Raw genomic sequence first — 22,373 nt, forward strand, 5'->3', positions numbered from 1 at the left:
ATCATCTCAATCCAAAGATGCAGGGCGGTGAAGTCAACATCATCGAAGCAGAGGAAAACCTAAAGGCTTTTCAAAAAAAGCTACCGTTATGGAAACGACGAACAGAAAACAATAACTTCGCAAACTTTCCCCTGCTGGATGACTGTGTAAGTAAGATAGAAGATGTATCTGGAATCGGAGACATTTCTGTACCCGCGGAACTGAAGCACGCAATTGCCACGCACTTAGATGAGCTTGCAAAGTCTCTCGACGGATACTTCCCTACAAGAGAGTCATATCCAGCATGGGTGAGACAGCCGTTCACGTTTAGTGTTGAGACAACAGATGTCAATGATGAATACCTCGATGAAATCATTGAAATTCAGCAGAGCCAGGTTCAACAGCAACTCTTCAGAACAACAACGCTTTCAACGTTTTGGTGTCAACAAATGGTAACGTACCCTGTTATTGCTAAGAAAGCTCTGGAGATTTTCATACCGTTTGTTACAACATATCTTTGCGAGCAATCCTTTTCGAGGATGCTGGACATAAAAACGAAGAAAAGGAACAGACTGTTGCGAAAATGACATGAGTGGCACTTGCCAAGGTGAAGCCGCGCATTTCTGAACTGGTCTCTGAAAGGCAACAGCAGAAGTCACACCGATTTGCAGTAAATATTCATTATTATGTGTGAAAATCATGTTTTGATGATTTTGTTCTTTGAACACAGTGATGTTGATGCACGGTTCATTTTGTGCACCAGCCAAATATATACCTATGTTTTGAATTTGAAAAAATAATTGTATTTTTCCAATTAAGAAGGGTTCGGTGAATGCGCATATGAAACTGGTGGGGTTCAGTACCTCCAACAAGGTTAAGAACCACTGCCCTACACTCAGGAGAGTGACAAAACAGCTGGGATGGAGAGAATCAGACAATCTTTCTTAGAACCGCATTCGACTCTATACAATGAGTAAGGCATGAGCTTTTGAACAATAAACAACACACACACACACACACACACACACACACACACACACACACACACACACACACACACACACACACACACACACACACACACACACACACACACACACACACACACACACACACACACACACACACAGATCAGGGTTTGAAACAGTGCCCAACTGACCAAACCACTATGGTAAGCATCAAACAATCATGATGGATTATGTTAATAAAACACTGAATCAACAAACCAATTAAAGTTCATCCATCTATCCAGCCAAGACATCAAACAATATCTACCAGTCACTCTCAGTCAAATCATTAGTAACAGACTGGCTTGCGTAGGGAAAGGGGTTTTCTGTTTTTGATGTAGGATCTTGTTACTGAAACTAGACTTGCCACCTTAGTTAGCTATAGTGTTGCTGCTTGGCAATATGGCAGCTAATGGAGACTTTTAATTGGACCACAGCCCACTGGGGAGAAATCCCACATTACTTGGCAAAACTATTATTGGCAAGTGTGTGTGATTGGACAGAAACTTTTTAACTGGAAAAGAGACTTGATTGGACAAAACTTCTGTTGTGTGTTCCATACCGTATATACTGTACGTCATGAATGAATTCCAGTAAATCATTGACATTATCATCAAAATAATGTTTCCAAAATCACAGAATTAAACCAAATGCAACTTTCCATGCAACTTGTCATGCAGACCAAAACATTTAAGGCTACGCCTAACTAAATTGTGTGTTTACAAAGGTTATACAATCTATTTGCTTAGCAGACGTCCTCCCTCACAGCAATTTACATATTTCCACATTTACATACCATCTATGTGCCAGTGTGACAACAACCATTGCTTTGGTCTCAAATCCAACTCCCTCACCACGAGGTAAAAGTGTGAAAACCTTTGATCGGTGTTATTTCCTGATTGTTGCTGGTTCAAAATACAATTTACTCAGGACGTTCTAATCAACAGGTTTGCATGGTTTCAGCTTGCCTGGTGACATCACCAGGTGGTAAATTGGTTAATAGACCAATAACATAGAGTTCCAAACCTCTCTGCCAAAAACCTGTAATTTTCAGGTTTCAGAGCACTCCCAGATAGTCCTAGCAAAATTATTGCTTGAGAATTATTATTTTTTTTGCCCATTTTAATGGAAAACGATTACAGCAACTAAGTTTCCACCCACAGTTATGTGAGTAAAGTCATTCAATACAACAACAAAAATCACGACGGCGGTTCTGTACAATTTTATAAATGCCGACAGATTGTTTTTCGACATGTTGAGATCTTTTTGTGTCACAAAATGTATTATGCGAGAAATCCAGTGGAAACACCTTATTAATGGTCAAATATTGATATAATAACCATCATATCGAAGTTAACAGGGAGTCACGCGATGATATGATGTGTATTCCTCCCACTACGACGCGGGAAACCATTCAGTTTATTAGGCTACAGATGAAATAACTTATGATGAACTTCACAGGGTGGTGAAAGAGCACAGTGATCTTGATGCTCCTTTCCAATAATATATCGAGGGTCATATGCTGGTGATATGATGATTGATGCTTGACTGCCGTTTGACAAATACAACTATTCTCACTCTTAATAATCTCATTATGTAGAGTAGCCTACCAACACAGCCTAGCCGCACTATCAACAAACTGTTGGCGAGAGCCCGTGCCAAAACCAGATTAGGCACATTTGCTATTTAACGCAACATTTTTAGTGACAAAACTTGAAAATGCGATGGAAACGCATTGAAATGTATATTATCATTGAACTTTTGATTTTTAATTCTGTACGTGACAACATACGTGAAAAAGTACATTTTGTGTGCTCTACGTCATCATGCACTGGTGGGAATATTCCCATGAAAATCTGTCGCCAATTGGATGGAAACCAAGCTAGTAAGGTACTTAACCCAGGGCAGAGCAGAGCAGGTCAGGTCTTACTGTCAAACACTGAGAAAGGCCTACCATATTCTCATTCTCTCACTCTTTTTTTTCTCCCCACTAGCTTCCTAAAATGATTAATGGCTTGCAAACATTTTACCATGAGTTTATGGGGTTGTTTATGAGGATAAGGACCAGTTCAATTCAACCTAAAAGCCACAAAGCATTCCCGCCTTAAGAATGCCTACGCGAGCGAATACTATCAGAAACAGAAATAACTTGATAAAGTCTGTTACCTGGTCATTTCCGTTATGTAGTGTTCTGTTGTCTCTCTTGTCGTGATGTGTGTTTTGTCCTATATTTTTATTTTATTTTTCTATTTTTAATCCCAGTCCCGGTCCCCGCAGGAGGCTTTTTGCCTTTTGGTAGGCCGTCATTGTAAATAAGAATGTGTTCTTCTTTACAACAGGTTTTAAGAAATGTTGGAAAATTTATTACAAATGAAAAACAGAAATACCTTATTTACTTGCCTAGTCAAATAACGGTTAAATAAAAATGTAATAAAAAACAGAAATGACTTGTGATGACTTGAAAAATGACCAAGTAACACACTGGAAGTCTATGGGTATTTGCTAGCATAGCATTTGATCAGTCAGGCAAATGAAAGTGCTGAAAAAATGTTGGGTCACGACATCTGACTAGCGCTAGCTAATGCTACCAACAGGAGCAAAACAAATTTTGCGATATGTAACTGTATTGATTTCTTTCCCCCCCCATCACTACTTCTCCTCACAGCACTTCCATTTCTACAAAGACATGCCATGTGGACCATCTACCATCAGCGTAGCCTAGTGGTTAGAGTGTTGGACTAGTAACCGGAAGGTTGCGAGTTCAAACCCCCGAGCTGACAAGGTACAAATCTGTCATTCTTCCCCTGAACAGGCAGTTAACCCAGTGTTCCCAGGCCGTCATTGAAAATAAGAATATGTTCTTAACTGACTTGCCTGGTTAAATAAAGGTAAAAAAAAATAAAATGTTGTCAACCAGAGGGAAGTTATCACTGTAGAAAGTATTACAAAGCCCTCTTTATAATTTGTTTTACACTACTATTTTGTTTTAGTTGAGCAACATTTTTGAAAAGTGTTCTGAATAGAACAATGGAACTTTCAGACTCTGACATCTCTCTGGGTTGGCCACCTGCTGTGATTTCAGAAAAACAAAAACACAAAATCCCATTCCCTTCCTCTCAGTTGTCATATTCTCAGCTTGTGTTTCTTGCATCATTCTCAATGTATGCGTGTGTGTGTGTGACTGTTTTAATGCTACAATGGGGACATGTGACAGGAAATGAAGTGACCCATGGTGACACTGCGTTCCGGGGAACACACACTAAATAAGAACACCCGTCAGAATACGACCCAAAAGGGGGTAAAATTAGAGCACCGTGAGATATAAATAGACCCTGGAAACCAGTTGTCAGGATGTGGCTTACATTATAAAACCTCAACAATGGCAGAGGTCTCCCGCTCACTCTCTCACACACACACACACACACACACTCTCACGCACACACACACATATGCATGCATGCACGCACACACGCACAACCATGAAGGCACCAGCTTGTTTCAAAGTCAAGCATCAACAAAACGTGTCCCACGTTCATTTCTATTCATCTGAAGTCCTGTCACTTTGTTAATACAAAAGCAGATTTGCTGAGAATATGAAACCATGCAAAACACCTGCACTTCTGACAAGAATCTTCTGCATGTGAAAACATTTTAATGTATTATTAAGTCCTTCAGATAAAAGCAGACAAAAACCGGATAAGTCCCGTTCTGGGGTGCTGGTTGGGAAAGGTGTTAAACGCGGAGTAAAATAAGATGGTCTGTTAGTGGGTTTTATGAGGACATGTTGTTTACGAGGAAAACTTCCTGTGTGTAGAGGTCGCCTGTTGGCACGCAGCCTCTGACTTCACAGGAAAATCAATACGTTCTCGCAGACACCCAAATCATTCTGGGCGATGGGGCGACAGGGTGAATGGAAGGAAAGAGGTCTATTTAGAGAGTTAATGGAAACTCTCGTTGATGTGTGTGTGTTGGTTGCTTGCAAATTGAAGTGTCTTGAGTGTTGTTTGCATGTTCTACGATCTTGTAAAGATAAGGGGGTTGACTGGGACAGACAATGTAACACCCATAACGTTTTTGAGGAAACGTTTCTGTAAAACATGAACCTTACATCGGATCATTTTGAAACAATCTCCGTAAAGCCAACTTTCAACAAGATGGTAGATGGTCCATAACTGGTTTCTCTATTTCCATATTCAGTACCCTTTTTCGGCAGTATAATAATGTATTCAATTTCGAAAGCGGTTTTCATAACAATCTCCAAGTGCTTAAAAGCAACAATAAAACAAAACAAATAAGCAATCCATTATCATGAGTAGCCTAGCTATAGTTGGCTAGGTCAACCAGTACAGGCCAAGTCTGAGTGCATGCATCCTCCAAATATGGAGAAGGACAGTTAACCGTGGCTTGATCAGAGGAAGCTGGTCAGGGAGATTGATTGATGAAGAGTCCGGTGACAATCTTGTAGAGGGCTACTCTGTTTTCCAGCCTGAGTCATGTAGCTGCTGGACTTCTCCTCCTTTACCATGTATGGCACCCTGCTCTGGGTGCCAGAAAGCTCACCGCACACAGTTCAGAATAGTAGCCAGTCGTCCTCACTAAGCTCTCTGCCTAAGCACTGCATTCCTCTCCTGCATCTCCCATTCCTCTCAAGCTTCGGGTGACTCTTCAATTTGTGTTTTCAAAAGATCAGGGACCAGTCAGGTGAAACAAAAACAATCTGGTACAGTGTCCAGAAGCATCATTCGAACAGCTAGCCAAGCCAAGATACAGTAGCTAGCCAAGCCAAGATACAGTAGCTAGCCAAGCCAAAAAGAGTTGACCTGCTAACAAAAAATACAAAACAAAAAACACCTGATAACACAATTAAAAACACTTAAAAATAACAAAACATTTACATGTTTAAAGGAGCACTCTGCTTAGACTGCTACTGGAGCGCCGTGACAACTACATCGATATCTATAACATCCATATTGGTTGAGGATGTCTTGGTTATTGATTGATCATATCTTAGCATCAAAATCTTGCGCATTCACCATTTGTTTGTGCGCTTGTTCTGAGAAGTATTCATTGGAATTTTCTGAAGCAATTGTCGATATCTTGAAAATGATGTGTTTCTAAGATTCTCTTAGAAGATATATGCTGAAATGCATCTCTCATACACGGCAGTACAGATGTTTAGATATAAAGATGAGAAGGGTGTTTATCAACAATCTGTGAATAGTCATGGGTTTTTTTTTTCTCCAAATGAAAGCCCCCCCAAAATATACCAACTTCATTCAGTCTCTAGAAAAGTGGATTGGCATTATTTGCACATGTATACTGTCTCGTTTGCATATTTTGTTACAATATTTCAGAAATATTGTAATACAAAAACAACTTATACTCATATCTACATTCAACTGGTAAAGGTTCATTTGTTTATACACTACATGGCCAAAAGTATGTGGCCACCCCTTCAAATTTGTGGATTAGGCTATTTCAGCCATACCCGTTGCTGACAGGTTTATAAAATCGAGCACACAAGCACGCAATCTCCATAGACAAACATTGGCAGTAGAATGGCCTTACTGAAGAGCTCAGTGACTTTCAACGTGGCACTGTCATAGGATGCCACTTTTCCAACAAGTCAGTTCATCAAATTTGTGCCCTGCTAGTGCTGCCCCAGTCAACTGTAAGTGTTGACGGGCTGCCTCCAGGTGGTGAGGGTAGGCTACAACACATCCACCACGCTGACCATCAACACGAGGCCCCATAGGTGTGTATGCTTAGTCCTCTCCTGTACTCCCTGTTAACCCACGACTGCATGGCCCCGCACGACTCCAACCCCATCATCAAGTTTGCTGACAACACAACATTGTAGGACTGATCACAGATGATGACGAAGCAGCCTATAGGGAGGAGGTCAGAGACCTGGCAGTGTGGTGCCAAAACAACAACCTCTCCCTCAATGTCAGCAAGACAAAGGAGCTGATTGTGGACTAAAGGAAAAGCACGCCCCCATCCTCATCGTTGGGGCTGGAGTGGAACGGGTCGAGAGCTTCAAGGTCCTCTGTGTCCACATCACTAAGGAATTAACATGGTCCACACACACCCACACAATTGTGAAGAGGGCACGACAGCACCTCTTCCCCTTCAGGAGACTTGAAAAGATTTGGCATGGGCCCTCAGATCCGCAAATATTTCTACCGCAGCCCCATTGAGAGCATCTTGACTGGCTGCATCACCGCCTGGTATGGCAACTGAAAGGCACCCGACGACAAGACGCTACAGAGGGTGTTGAGTACGGCCCAGTACATCACTGGGGCTGAGCTCCCTGCCATCAATGACCTCTAAACCAGGCCGTGTCAGAGGCCCAAAATGTTTTCAAAAACTCCAACCACCCAAGCCACAGACTGTTCACTCTACCACCATACAGCAAGTCTGGAACTAACAGCTTTACCCCAAACCATGAGACTGCTAAACAAGGCTGCTAAATACCTAATCAAATGGCTACCCGGCATACCTGCATTGACAATTGTTTTAACTCATTCTCTTGCGCTGACTCTACCCACACACTCACATATACAGTACTTACACTGACACCCCAACACACACTAGACGCCCACACACACACACACACATACCATGCGCACACATGCATACTGACGCCACACACACTTTCACACTAACCACATACACTGCTGCTACTGCTCCACATACACCGCTGCTACTGCTCAGTCTATTATCTGTCCTGTTGTCGAGTCATTTTACCCTTACCTATACGTACATAGCTACCTCAATTACCTCATAGCCCTGCACATAAACTCAGTACTGGTACTCCCTGTATATAGCCATGTTATTTGTACTCGTTATTCACTGTGTATTTATTCCTCATGTCACCATTTCTATTTATCTTTAACTTTGTATTGTTAGAAAAGGACAAGTAAATAAGCATTCACTTTTAGTCATGTTTACAAAGCATGTGACAAATAACATTTTATTTTATTTTGTAATTGACTGGCGAGCTAATAGAGAAGACACTGTAATTCTGTCTCAGTGTAGAAGTTGCCCTTAGGAAAAGATCGTGGATCAGCTTCCACTCCTCCAGTCCTCATTTAACCATTGTTGGAAAAAATGTAAAACTGTAAAACAGTGGCTAGAGGGCATATGACTATAGAACAGTGGCTAGAGGGCATATTGATCCTACTGTAATTATCAGCTGTATAGATGGAGCCTATAGCCTAGTGGGAGAGAAAGTGACCGGTCAGAGAATCTTGTGAGTGATGAGCTGTTTTCCCATGGGTCCCCACTGACCGCCCAGTCAGCTCCAGAGTGAAGCCAAGTGGCAGCACAACAAAGCCCAGGGAGAGAGCTCCCCTGCGAAACCTCCGGAGTTGTCTCACAATACATGAGCAGACCCAGTGTAAGGCTATACTATCTGGTCAGACTAAGAGAGACGGGGGGGAGAAGAAAGACAACACAGAGTAAAGATGGTATGATATAAAGACTTTAGCATGAGACTGATGGGAGCTAGCCTCTGATGATTTGAAACTGTGGTGAGAGTGTGGTGATACCCACGCACGCACACACACACATGATCTCACACACACACACACACACACACACACACACACACACACACACACGATCTCACACATGCACACACACACGATCTCACACATGCACTCACTTATTAACACAGGCATGCATGCACACACAGACACCGGAGGGACTACATTGGGTGCCTATGGGCAGGGTAACTGGATCTGCGTGTGGTTATGGGTTTCCGTGGCTGGTGTGGATTAAGTGGTGGGGAGATGCGGGGGGCGAGAGGGGATAAGAGAGAAATGCTGTTAAACAGCATATGGTTGAAACAGACAAATATTACCTCCCATTCAATATAAGACAGACCTTCTACTCTCCAGGAGAGAGACACACACACACGCGTCTCATTTACCGTCTAGAAAACACATGCCACGCTGTTCTAAAATGACACGAGTCATTGCTCCAATACAACAGACACATAGGCCGACTGTATTTGATATCAAAAGAAAGTTAACCTCTCACACCAAATCTTCCCCCAATGTACCATGACCAGACATTTCACTATTCCCCAAAGAAACTCCATTAGCTTACTTTATTGGGTAAACACATTCGTATACATGCCTGCCTTATGTTATCATATCCTAATCCCTTAACTCAACCCTGGATCATCTGTTAGCAATCCCTGGAGAGTTGGAGCCCTGGGTCTAAACCAAATAGATGATCAGGTTAACAACAGATGTCAAGGCAACGATAGCATGTGTGCGTATGGATACAAGGGGCATGACGTCAACGTGCGACAAACTAGTTCCCTGTCAACCGTAACCATATGGCGGTGTCATAACTCAACTGATCAGGACAGCCACTCTTAAAGACGAGTAAATAAAGATTCTCAAGAGGTCTACTATTTCAGTTCATCAACACAGCTATTGAAATTCAAATATCATTAGCCAGCTAGTCGCTAGCCACCGGCTAGCTGGGACCCGAGAGGTGAGGGAGAGAGCGAGAGGAAGAGAGAGAAATAATGAGAGTGAGGGGGAGAGAAAATAAAATTACACAAACGTATGCCAGTCACTCTGAACTTGCACAAGCTCTTAAAATCCTGAGGTGCATGTGTCAAATTGACCCTCGTCTTCCTCTCAACACTTCTGAGGTACAGTTTCAATATTTCATATTAGAAGGAACTGAAATATTTTCCAAAGAAATTCAGACACACCCAGAGACTATAAAACTGAAGTTGGACTTCTCAATATTTGAGAAGTTGAAAGATAAAACAAAAACCACATTGTTGAATATCCTATTGAGAAAAACACATGTTCAAGATGTCAATGTTCCTTTGTGTTAACAAATCAAATGACCGTGAAGAAAATCTATCTTGATGCCCTGTCTAAATACAGCTGCAGTTTATTCGCCTGGCTTACAGTTTCTGTTATGATTGAACTGCCGTCAACATTTATTTGCCTGTTTGACGGGAGCCTAAATTTGAGTTTGTGAGCCGGCGTGGCTACGGCGACAACTTGCCGTGGGGCAAGGCGAAAGCATGTGTTACAGCAGAATTGGTGTTACAGCAGAATCAACAATGACCTGATACAAAAGCAGATGGAGTTGTGGTAACACAGCACACACACACACACACACACACACACACACACACACACACACACACACACACACACACACACACACACACACACACACACACACACACACACACACACACACACACACACACACACACACACATCTGTTTCCCCTGTCTTGGGATTGTCTCCAACCCCCACCAGGTGTCTCCCATTACCTCAAGTGTATTTATACCTGCATTTTCTGTTTGTCTGTTCGTCTCGTCCCATTAAGTACTTCATACCCTGGCCATGACCATGCGTTCAATACATTACTAGAGCAATTTCACAGATTCCCAACTACGCAACAACTCACAATAGTAATCCCCCAGACTCTTAGGAACCCGCCACCAGCGGCGCTTCTTCCCAGCATACACCGGTGTCCTGAAAACCTTGCTCATCTCCTCCGGAGCGCTACGCTGGAGATTATGGAACCTGCCAGCCGTTTCTCTCCCAGGGCTCCCTCATCTTCGAGCTGCAGCCTTCTTCATTCCCCTCGGACTGCTCAAAGATAGCGTACCTGATAACGCTGATGTCCGGGAGGGCACTCGCCTGGGCTACGTCGTAGTGGGAACAACAGGCCACCATTTGCCTCAGTCTAGAGGAGTTTGTGGCGGAGGTACGAAAAGTGTTTGATTCTTCGTTGTCCTGGAGAGAGGCTGCTCGTAAGCTGCTCCAGCAATGTCAAGACTCCGGTAGTGTGGCAGACGACGCAGTAGATTTTCGCACATTGGCGGCTGAGAGTGCCTGGAACCCGGATTATCGGAGGTGATTAAATACGCGCTCACGGTTCAGGAGCTGCCCATGGACCTCGACTCCCTCGCCTCCGAGGGATCCGGAAAATCCCCAAAGTCTACATTTCCGAGAGAATCCGGTGTCACCCGATTTCCCTCAGAAATCACAGAGGGCTGTCTACTCTTCTCCTCCGGAGCCCATGCAACTGGGCAGGGATAGATTGTCTCCTGCTGAGTTTTTAATGCAGACTGAACACCAAGAGCTGTCTGTATTGTGGAGCTAATGGACATTTCTTATCTACCTGCCCATTAAAATACCAGGCTCATCAGTAGGTGCGAGTCCACTGGTGAGCCGAACGGGGAGTTTACCAATCTCTCAATTCTCGTAACCCACTCTATGCTACCCTATTGTGGGGATACCAGTCCAAATCCATCCGGGTGCTCTTTGACTAGGGCTGACGAAAGCTTTATGGACACTACCATGGTGTCAGAGCTGGGAATCTCCACTCAACCCCTTTCCATCCCAATGGATGTCAGAGCCCTGGATAGGAGTTCTTTGGCAGAGTCACCCACAATACGGTTCCTATCAACCAAGTGTCAGGCAACCATAGTGAGTCGATGCAGTTTCTGCTCCTGGAGTTTCCTCATGTACCCATGGTTTTGGGGTTTTAATGGCTCGAGGCACAACCCCCTAATTGACTGGGTTGGAGTCTGTTTTGCCATGCACATTGTCTGAAGTCAGCCCAGCCTGCCCCGGGACGTCTCCTTGTGGGCTTGTGTAAAGCCTAAGATCTCTCTGCCGTTCCCGCGGAGTACCAGGACTTACGGGAGGTTTTCAACTCTGCCTCTTCCTCTGCATCGGTCCTACGACTGTGCTATCAACCTTCTCCCGGGCACTGCACCGCCTCGGGTTGATTTTATTCCTTATCCGGTCACCAAAGCGATGGAAGGGTACATTGAGGACTCTCTTGCTGCAGGTATTACGCGTCCATCTGATTCCCGCACTGGCGCAGGGTTCTTCTTTGCGGAGAAGAAGGCAAGACCCTGCGTCCGTGTAATGACTACCGGGGTCTTAATGACATTACGGTTAAAAATCATTACCCGCAAACACTCATCTCCTCGGCTTTCGAACCTCTCCGGGGGAGGTCATCTTATCCAAGTTGGACCTTCGGAATGCCCACCATCTCGTCCGGGTACGGGAAGGAGATGAATGGAAGACAGACTTTAACACGGCTAGTGGGCACTACGAGTACCTGGTGATGCCGACGCTACTGCAGTGTTCCAGGCCCTGGTCAATGATGTGCTCTGTGAAATGTTGAACCGATTTTGTGTTTGTCCACTTCGAAAGACATCCTCATTTATTCCCGGTCAGCTCAAGAGCATGTCCTCCATGTCCGACAGGTCCTCCAGCGTCTCCTGTAGAACCAGCTTTTTTCGTGAAGGTGGAGAAATAAGAATTCCACCATCACTCCACCATCTCTTTCCTAGGATACATCATCCCTGCAGGAAATATTCAGATGGACCCTGACAAGGTGACAGCAGTGGTGGATTGGCCTCAACCCACATCCAGAGTGCAGCTGCAATGTTTCCTGGGGTTTGCTCATTTCTACCGTCATTTTGTCCAGGGTTACAGCACCCTTGCTTCCCCCCTCTCTGCACTCACCTCGCCCAAGGTTTCGTTCATACGGTCTCCAGCAGCTGACCGGGCTTTCCTATCCCAATGTTCTGCCCAGGACCAGAAGCTGCATCCCTGTGCTTTCCTTCCCCATCGTATGAACCCCATTGAGAGGCACTATGATGTGGAAAACTGAGAATTACTCACAGTTAAGATGGTGTTGGAGGTGTGCAGGGACTGGTTAGAAGGGGCAGAACATCCATTCTTGGTGTGGCTGGACCATAATGGGCCCTGTTATTTACACATTTCCTATCTCCTGCTGCCCAGAGTCCAAGAATGTGAAGCCTGATGCACTCTCACGTCTGTACAGCCCCGTTACTAAACCATCGGACCCTGACATCATCCTCCCAACTTCCTGTCTAGTGGCTGCTATCATCTGGTTAATAGAGAGTCTGGTCCGCAAGGCACAGTGTTCCCAGCAGGACCCCGGGGAGGGGGCCCAGCTAACCGGATGTTAGTCCTGGACTCTGCCCGTGGTCTGGTATGGGCACATTCCCCCGAGACTCACCTGTCATCCTGGCTCCTGTCGGACCTTGGCTTTCGTCTTACACCCAATGGTTCTTGACATCTCTGCATTTATTGCAGCCTGCACTGTGTGTGCGCAGAACAAGACTCCGCGGCAAGCTCCAGCTGGCCTCCAACCACTCCCTGTTCCTCATCGCCCCTGGTCCAATATACTGGACTTTGTCACGGACCTCCTTCCGTCAGATGGCAAAACCACCATCCTTACGGTGGTGGATAGGTTTTCCAAAGCCGCCCATTATATCCCCCTTCCTCAGAGAAGGAGACGTCTTCTGGATCCATGGACTTCCGGTCGACATGGTCTCCGATCGTGGTCCTCAGTTCTCATCCCGGTTCTGGGAGGCGTTCTGCACCCTCATTGGGTCGTCGGCTAGCCTGTCCTTTGGTATTCATCCCCAGTCTAATGGCCGGTTGGAGCGAGCCAATCACGACTTGGAGACAACTCTTGCCTCATCTCCACCAATCCCACAACCTGGAGCCAGCAACTTGTGTGGGTGGAATATGCCCGCAACACTCTTCCCTTTTCTGCTACTGGTCTCTCGCCTTTTGAGTGTTCCCTGGGATATCAGCCCCCACTCTTCACAGAGCAAGAGGTCAGCATACCTTCTGCCCAGATGTTAGTACGTCGCTGTCCCGCTACCTGGAAGAGAGCCTGGGCCACTCTTCTCAAGGTATCGACGACAGGCGGACCGCCACCGAACCCCTGCTCCCCGCTACAGTCTTGGGCTTTCCACTCGGGAGTCCCGCAAACTTTCCCTCTGTTTTATCAGCCTTCTGTTGCCCCGCACCCTCCGCCTACATACCACTTTCCATGTATTGAGAATTAAATTGTATCCTGTTTCCAGCCTGTCCTGACCCTGCCTGCCGTCCTGTACCTGCCTGACTCTGATTTGGATTACGACTCTTTGCCTGCCTTAACCTACCAATTGCCTGCCCCTACTTTAATCAACTCTGAGACTCGTACTATCAGCCTCCTGTGTCTGCATCTGGATCTCGGCCTGAGCCATGATACTCAACCTCCATTGCTTTCCCAGACAGGGTTCAACACTTCTTCGAAATACACACGTTTGTCCTGTAAAACACAAGACCTGCCTGGCTCACGCACACACACTCTGTTGACTTCGGAATTTAACCTCTTGGATCGACCCGGGACGCATGCGTCCCATCTAGACATCTGGAAATGCAAATGCGCTACGCTAAATGCTAATAGCACTCGTTAAAACTCAAACGTTCATTAAAACACACATGCAGGGTACTGAATTAAAGCTACACTCGTTGTGAATCCAGCCAACAAGTCAGATTTTTAAAATGCTTTTCGGCGAAAGCATGAGAAGCTATTATCTGATAGCATGCAACACCCCAAAAGACCCGCAGGGGACGTAAACAAAATAATTAGCATAATCGGTGCTACACAAAACGCAGAAATAAAATATAAAACTTCATTACCTTTGACAATCTTCTTTGTTGGCACTCCTAGATGTCCCATAAACATCACTATTGGGTCTTTTTTTCGATTAAATCGGTCCATATATAGCCTAGATATCGATCTATGAAGACTGTGTGATCAAGAAAAAAAACAGCGTTTCATAACGCAACGTCATTTTTTAAAATTAAAAAAGTCGACGATAAACTTTCACAAAACACTTCGAAATACTTTTGTAATGCAACTTTAGGTATTAGTAAACGTTAATAATCTATCAAATTGATCACGAGGCGATGTATACTCAATAGCTCGACGTCTTCAAATCATGTTCAGACATTTCTACTCCAAAACATCCTGTCTGAGACCAGAGGAAATGGGCTGTCTCTTCTTCGTTTGACCAAGAAACAAAGCCTAGGCAATTGACAAGACTGGTGACATCGTGTGGAAGCTGTAGGAATTGCAATCTCGGCTCCAGGTAATGTGGTTTCCATTCAACAATACATACAAGTGGCGCATTGATATATTTTCCAATTTTCAGTGATCAGATTTTCCTGCGCTTTTCGATGAAACGCACGTTCTGTTATAGTCACAGCCGTGATTTAACCAGTTTTAGAAACGTCTGAGTGTTTTCTATCCACACATACTAACCATATGCATATACTATATTCCTGGCATGAGTAGCAGGGCGCTGAAATGTTGCGCGATTTTTAACAGAATGTTCGAAAAAGTAGGGGGTAGGATTAACAGGTTAAATAACTTTTAGGTGACGTCAGGCCTCAGAAATAAACTGGGATATCCTGTTCTGAGGTTAACCTACAAGTTTACTAGACTGCGAGTGAGTCTTCAAGTTTAGGTACAAGAGCGGGAGCTGGGGTAATCCCTCTCATTTGGATTCCAGTGCGTTACTTATATAATACAGAACACAATGTAATATAGTAGTCTATTTACCCCAATCCCACCCAGACTGCCTATCAACCGCCCACCACCAAACACAACCCCAGTCCATCACAGAACCATCATAAACGGTGCCCCTAATCCTCTGCTTAGATGGGCAAAAACAAAGAAGAGAGAGAGGGGGAATTAAGCAAATCGCAACGAGGCAGCACACAAAGCCTACAGATCCAAAAACTTCCAGAAAAGGAGACTCGTCAGGGCCTGAAGTCCCAGGAATGCTTAGATCAATGCCGGAACAGGAGATGTGATGTGTGCAGCCAGTCGGTCAGAAGGCAGAAAGAACGAGAGAAAGAGAGGGGAAAGAGGAAAAGAGAATTAGCATCACCTAATTAGAGGTCATCTCTATGACTGGAGTTACAGGTGAACCTGTGACCCTAGAGATTAGTAAGAGAGAGAGAGAGAGAGAGAGAGAGAGAGAGAGAGAGAGAGAGAGAGAGGGGCGGGTGAAGAGAGGATTAGAAGATGTACAAAAGAGAGTGCCTTTCCCTTCAAAGGAAATGAAACACTGGAAAAATGACCAAAAATGACCATGAGTACATAATAATGTACTAGCATATATGTAGTCGAAAAACCCAAACATAAGTACAAACACCACAATCACATTGAAATAGTTTCTAGTGGTGCCTCAAATTATGTTACATTGAACAGGTATGCAGAGAGACAAACAGGGTCTCTTGTCTCGCATGTCCAATTATGGTACACAGAGTACACACAGAGAGAGTACTCTAAGCACTTAACAATTTCCTCATGCGTGTCATGGCCTGAGGGAGTAGGAGCTTTGTGAAGCAGCATAGGGGATCATGATATCCGTTTACTTCTATGATCACTGTCAAGCCATTGTCATATAGGCATTAGCAAGACAGCACATCAGACATGGAACCAGGCCACTGTAATGCTCCTCTTCTGTAGCCCCTCACACAATGGTAACCATGAGCCCACAGCAATGGCATCCCAGCTACTACATTTGGTTCCTTGGAAGTTGTGGGAACGTTAGTTATTGGTTTCCCATTGATTCTCGGAATGATGGTCCATTAAAACAGTTTTAAATGAAGTGAACATTTTGCCTGTTCTGGGAACATACATTTTTTAGGTTGCAGGGAGGTTCTGGGAATGTTTTACTATGGTTCCCTGACATTTCTTCTGGGAGGTTTAATTAACATCCTGAGAATGAAAATTAGATTATTTAAAAGGTAATTAAATGTTCTGAGAACATGTTTAAGACTTTTAATAACACTGCTAGATTAGTTTGGGTTAACTGTTTTGAACTCCAAGCACAAATAGGACACATGGAAATTAATTTGCTTAAACATGGCATTAATCATCCAAACATTTTTTTTTATTTATTGTGGCACAGCGTCAGTGAGATTAAAATTTACGCTCTTCTGTTCTCTATCCATGGAATTAGTCCACTGCGCCACAAGGAGCATGTATGTCATGTTTCTTTTACTCATTAAGCAGTTAATTTTACTCTAATCAAACAGATCTCATTTCAAAGGAAACAAGCAATGAACACACCTGAATAGAGGATATAGAAAGTTTTGTTGATGCTGAGAATGTTATGTATATGTTTTTAAATAGCATTCTTAGAAAATTCTCTGAATGTTACTCAAGTTGTGGTTTACATGGAACGTTTTCGGAACTATTTGAGAACATGACTAAATAGAACCACGGGGAAACATTATGCTGAAGTACTGAAATTCCCACAGAAGAATATTGTTCAGAGAACATTAAGAATCAATTGTGAGAACATGACTTTAAATAGAACCACGAGGAAACCTGTAGGAAAATGTATGCTGAAGTACTGAAATTCTCACAGAAGAATGTTGTTTCTTAACGTTCTCTGAACTATACTGAACAAAAATATAAACGCAACATGTAAAGGGTTGGTCCCATGTTTCATGAGCTGAAATAAAAGATCCCAGAAATGTTGAATATGCACAAAAAGCTTGTTTCTCTCAAATGTTGTGCTCAATTTGGTTTACATCCCTGTTATTAATCCATCCACCTGCAGGTGTGGCATATCAAGAAAAAGATTAAACCGGATGATCATTACACAGGTGCACCTTGTGCAGGGGACAATAAAAGTGTGCCGTTTTGTCACAGAACACAATGCCAAAGATGTCTCAAGTTGAGAGAGCGTGCAATTTTTTGAGAATTTGGCAGTACATCCAACCGGACTCACAACCTCAGACCATGCATAACCACACCAGCTCAGGACCTCCACATCCGGCTTCTTTACCTGTGGGATCATTTGAAACAAGCCACCCGGACAGCTGATGAAACTGAGGAGTATTTCTGTCTGTAATAAAGCCCTTTTGTGGGGAAAACTCATTCTGATTGGCTGGGCCTGGCTCCCCAAGTGGGTGGGTCTAGGGCCACCCATGGCTGCGCCCCTGCCCAGTCATGTGAAATCCATAGATTAGGGCCTAATTTATTTATTTCAATTGACTGATTTCTTTATATGAACAGTAACTCTGTAAAATCTTAGAAATTATTGCATGTTGCTTTTATATTTTTGTTCAGTATATTTGACAACATTGATGTCAAACAAGTTGGAGAATGTTCCTAGAACATTATCAACATTTAAATTAAATGTAACCATGTTTGAACTTTTAGGAAACATTCTGTTAAAGTAATGATATAGCAAGAAATTGTATTTTTCTGTCAAGTTCCTTAAATGTGCTGAGAATGTTCCAAAGCCAAGTAACTATCCTGCACCTAGCGCTAAGAAACATATAGTTCTCAGAACATTATGTGTGAGCTGGGACGTGTTCCCCACCAATGGTCCATATGATATCCTCATTGCTCCGTTAGTGACGTTTTATCAAGACAACCACACCAAAGTGAAAAATCTGATGTACAGTACCTACCCAGACAGCACATAACATTCGGAGAACCATATGTTTCTTAGAGCTTGCTGAGAGCGTGGTTGTCTTACGCTTATTTTGCATCCAGCCTTCCCACAAATTTCTGGGATTGGTGCAGGATAGTTTCTTGACTTTGGAACAGTCTCAGCACTTTTAATGAAAAAATTATCTCTATTTCATTACTTTAACAGAATGCTTCCTAAAAGTTTAAACATGGTTACATTTCATTTCAATTTTGGTAACGTTCTATGAACATTCTCCAACTGGTTTGTTATTGGGAATGTTGTCAAATAGTTCAAAGAACATTATGAAACAACATTCTTCTGCCGAAATTTCAGTACTTCAGCATAACGTTTCCTACAGGTTTCCTCATGGTTCTATTTAAAGTCATGTTCTCAAATTGTTCAGAGAATGTTAAGGAACAACTGTCTTCTGTGGGAATTGCAATGCTTCAGCATAACGTTCCCTACAGGTTTCATCGTGGTGCTATTTAAAGACATCATCTCAAATTGTTCCAAGAACATTGAGAAACGATGTTCTTCTGTGGGAATTTCATTACTTTAGCATAATGTCTCCTATGGGTTTCTTCATGGTTCTATTTAAAGTCTTCTTCTCAAATTAATAATAATAATAATAATATATGCCATTTAGCGGACGCTTTTATCCAAAGCGACTTACAGTCATGTGTGCATACATTCTACGTATGGGTGGTCCCGGGAATTGAACCCACTACCCTGGCGTTACAAGCGCCATGCTCTACCAACTGAGCTACAGAAGGACCACCAAATTGTTCTAAGAACTTTATGAACACTTTCTATAAAAACCACAAGAAAACTTTAGTAAAGTTCAAAGAACGTTCTAAGAATGCTATTTAAAAACATATATATTTTGTTCTCAGCATCAACAAAACTCAAACTTCTATCTGTTTAAGTGTGTTCAGGTGTGTTGGCCACGTCCATTAACTGGCCACACCTGATCTAAATGAGTGCTTATTTCCTTTGAAATGGGTTTTGTTTAAAAAGACAAAAATGAACAGCTTTGTATGCATAAAAAATAAATGCTTGATTAGTGCCTAAGGAAATTAATTTCCATGTGTCCCATCTGTGCTTGGAGTTCCAAAAAGATAACCCAAAATAAGCTAGCAGTGTTATTAAAAAGTCTTATTGAAACATTCAATGGCAATTTTAAGGACTTTTTTTTATACATCAAAATAATCTATAATTTCCTTTCTCACAGCATTAATAAAAACTCCCAGGAAAATCTTAAATGAACCAGAGTAAAACCTTCTCAGAACCTCCCCTGCAACCTAAAAAAATAAACATTCGCAGAACAGGCAAAAATGTTTACTTCTGTTCACAGAACATTAAAAAAATGTTACGTTTTACCAGTCAGGAAACATATGGCTTTGTTCTCACAACCAATGTGAAACCAACACCATACGTTGCCACAACTTCCAAGGAACCAAATGTGATAGCTTGGTAATTGTATATCATGGTGATGTGACAGATCGAAACAGATATCACCATACCCAAAGCCAAGATCTTTCTGACAATGAATTCAGAGGGTTGCAAACTCCCAATAGTGTCAAAGAATGTCCATTTACGACTAAAAACGAAACCACTACAACTAGCACATGGTTTTGGTCCAAGTACTGTAGGCTTTTTCTACTGTACACCATTCTATAATTGCTTCTGTATCATTTGAAAAGCTTCACAGACAAAATTTGAGGACTCGTCTTTAAGCATGTGATGTATGAAGACCTACATCTCGCTCATCCATTCGATACCCAGGCCAAGGACAAACATGAAAGAGACGCCGCCATCGCCACAGACGAAATCTGAGAGACACGAAACACTGGTTATTAGCGTCCCCACACTTCTGAAGGTTACCAGGCCTATCTCTAAATAACTGGAACAGACAGTGGTGAGGGCGCCGAGTGAAGGGCAGCACCTACCACAAGTCAAAACGTAGACCTCACAAATGAGGCACCAACGGAAAACACTAAAGCCGTAACGTACATAGGCCTGCGCGACCCCATTGCCTTTTGAACGAGTCGAGAGAGTTAGAGAAAGCAAAAGAAAGGTCCTAATTTTTTGGGGGTGGTACAGGTTCGCGCCTTCAATGTGTAATACAAGCCATGGTCCGTTGTGTACCGTGATCAAGGTGATGGCTAAGTGGCTCTTGAGAACACCTGTTTGCCCCGGACACACACCACTGTTAGCAGTGCTGAAATGGATTACCACTCTCGGCCCCTTTCACCCACAATGCTCAGTTCTGAAATGGGATTGAGTGACCTTTCAATTGCCTAGGAACTGGTCACTCTGCTCCTCCCCCTTCCTAGGTGACAATACAACTGCAGCTAAGAAGAAGTTGTCAAAAGACAAGTAGCATCTACAGTGTGTAGCCAGTACAATTAGAAACAAGGGTTCCAAAAGGGTTCTTTGGCTGTCCCCATAGGAAAACCATTTGAAGAACCCTTTTTGGTTCCAAGTAGAACCATTTTGGGTTCCATGTCGAACCCTCTGTGGAAAGGGTTCTACATGGAACCCAAAAGGGTTTTCTACCTTGTACCAAAAGGATTCTTCAAATGGTTCTCCTATGGAGACAGCCAAAGAATCCATTTAGGCTCTAGATATAACTTTCTTTCCCCTAAGAGTATATGGCTAGGGCTGTGGCGGTCATGACATTTTGTCAGCCGGTAACTGTTATTCAACTTTGATGTAATGTCCTTTAACAAGTCAAAATGAGGCTCAGTAGTGTGTGTGGCCTCCACGTGCCTGTATGACCTCCCTACAAGCCTGGGCATGCTCCTGATGAGGTGTCGGATGGTCTCCTGAGGGATCTCCTCCCAGACCTGGACTAAAGCATCCGCCAACTGCTGGACAGTCTGTGGTGCAACATGGCGTTGGTGGATGGAGGGAGACAACGGGCGGGCCAGTCCATAGCATCAATGCCTTCCTCTTGCAGGAACTGCTGACACACTCCAGCCACATGAGGTCTAGCATTGTCTTGCATTAGGAGGAACCCAGGGCCAACTGCACCAGCATATGGTCTCACAAGGGGTCTGAGGATCTCATCTCGGTACCTAATGGCAGTCAGGCTACCTCTGGCGAGCACATGAAGGGCTGTGCGGCCCCCCAAAGAAATGCCACCCCACAACATGACTGACCCACCGCCAAACCGGTCATGCTGGAGGATGTTGCAGGTAGCAGAACGTTCTCCACGGCATCTACAGACTCTGTCACGTGCTCAGTGTGAACCTGCTTTCATCTGTGAAAAGCACAGGGCGCCAGTGGCGAATTTGCCAATCTTGATGTTCTCTGGCAAATGCCAAACGTCCTGCACGGTGTTGGGCTGTAAGCACAACCCCCACCTGTGGACGTCGGGCCCTCAAACCACCTTCATGGAGTCTGTTTCTGACCGTTTGAGCAGACACATGCACATTTGTGGCCTGCTGGAGGTCATTTTGCAGGGCTCTGGCAGTGCTCCTCCTGCTCCTCCTTGCACAAAAGCGGAGGTAGCTGTCCTGCTGCTGGGTTGTTGCCCTCCTACGGCCTCCTCCACGTCTCCTGATGTACTGGCCTGTCTCCTGGTAGCGCCTCCATGCTCTGGACACTACGCTGACAGACACAGCAAACCTTCTTGCCACAGCTCGCATTGATGTGCCATCCTGGATGAGCTGCACTACCTGAGCCACTTGTGTGGGTTGAAGACTCTGTCTCATGCTACCACTAGAGTGAAAGCACCGCCAGCATTCAAAAGTGACCAAAACATCAGCCAGGAAGCATAGGAACTGAGAAGTGGTCTGTGGTCCCCACCTGCAGAACCACTCCTTTATTGGGGGTGTCTTGCTAATTGCCTATAATTTCCACCTGTTGTCTATTCCATTTGCACAACAGCATGTGAAATGTATTGTCAATCAGTGTTGCTTCCTAAGTGGACAGTTTGATTTCACAGAAGTGTGATTGACTTGGAGTTACATGGTGTTGTTTAAGTGTTCCCTTTATTTTTTTGAGCAGTCTATATAGGGGTGGCAGGGTAGCCTAGTGGTTAGAACGTTGGACTAGTAACC

The 22,373-nt window shown here is 43.9% G+C and overlaps 1 protein-coding gene across 4 annotated transcripts in view; it reads right to left on the reverse strand.

Moving 5' to 3' along the window:
- Nucleotides 1–22,373, reverse strand: part of LOC118368621 (stromal interaction molecule 2) — a 100,323-nt gene that overhangs the window by 58,213 nt on the left and 19,737 nt on the right. The window contains exon 1 of one of the 4 annotated variants that reach the window (XM_052495747.1): nt 1,783–1,877. The exons of the other annotated variants lie outside the window; for them this stretch is intronic. The gene's annotated coding sequence lies outside the window, so the exon portion shown is untranslated. Of the gene's footprint in view, nt 1–1,782; nt 1,878–22,373 lie in introns of those variants that run through there. 4 annotated transcript variants of the gene reach the window in all.

This window comes from Oncorhynchus keta, chromosome 35, assembly GCF_023373465.1.
Source record: "Oncorhynchus keta strain PuntledgeMale-10-30-2019 chromosome 35, Oket_V2, whole genome shotgun sequence".
Classification (NCBI taxonomy): Eukaryota; Metazoa; Chordata; class Actinopteri; order Salmoniformes; family Salmonidae; genus Oncorhynchus; species Oncorhynchus keta.